A 510-nucleotide genomic window follows, 5' to 3' on the forward strand; every position below is an offset into this window, starting at 1 on the left:
CCGCCTCCACGATGACCGCGTGGTCGACGTACAGCTTCGAGTCGAGGCGCTGCAGCTGCCAGTAGGCCAGCCGCTCGATCGGGGACTTGCCGTGCTCCGTGTGCCACTGGACCTGGAGCGAGAGAGAGAGGTGAGGAGAGGTATGAGGCCGAGGGGTGGACCACTTGGATACTCCATATACTACACACTGGAAAAAAAAATCCAAACGTATTCCAGATATTACAAAAATATTCCTGATATTCCAAAAGTTTCCACATATTCCAAATATTCCAAAATATTCCAAATATTCCAGATTTTGTGCCATATATTCCAAGATGTAATACACCCGTGATCAAAAATAAAGCACAATTTTTTTGACAGGGCATAATTTCACTGTGTGATGAGGTAGAAAAGTTTCCGTTTGGTAGAAGGGTAGGTCAACAGACCCCTGACAATCGCTAAGAACGCTACCTCGTCGTTTCGCTCCAGGATGCCATTATCCTAGCCGAAAAGGCAATAATCTGGGATCTA

The sequence above is a fragment of the Frankliniella occidentalis genome, unplaced genomic scaffold (assembly GCF_000697945.3).
Source record: "Frankliniella occidentalis isolate FOCC.00 unplaced genomic scaffold, Focc_3.1 Scaffold9, whole genome shotgun sequence".
In the NCBI taxonomy this organism is placed as follows: Eukaryota; Metazoa; Arthropoda; class Insecta; order Thysanoptera; family Thripidae; genus Frankliniella; species Frankliniella occidentalis.